Raw genomic sequence first — 337 nt, 5'->3', positions numbered from 1 at the left:
GTTTATGATGTTGATGAGTTATTGATGAAAATGTTTCATTTTTAGAAAGTATTGTGTTTAAAAATGGTTTAGCATATTTTACTCTTTGATTTCGAAGTTAAAATAATGATTTGAGATCAAAGATGATTTATTAAAGTCTTGACTTTATAAACTTAAAGTGTTATGAAGTTTTGGATATTAAAGTAGTAGAAGTCTTACCTTAGGATTTATTTTCATGACTATGAAATTAACACTTACTAACCCTTGAGGTTTTTCCTAAAAAATTAGGAGGTGTTAAGATGTTCGTAAAAAATTGTGGTATTTATTTTAGTTGACTTACTTTAAAGTGGTAAGAATA

This window comes from Lupinus angustifolius, unplaced genomic scaffold, assembly GCF_001865875.1.
Source record: "Lupinus angustifolius cultivar Tanjil unplaced genomic scaffold, LupAngTanjil_v1.0 Scaffold_303, whole genome shotgun sequence".
Classification (NCBI taxonomy): domain Eukaryota; kingdom Viridiplantae; phylum Streptophyta; class Magnoliopsida; order Fabales; family Fabaceae; genus Lupinus; species Lupinus angustifolius.
Note: the sequence above shows the minus strand (reverse complement) of the source record.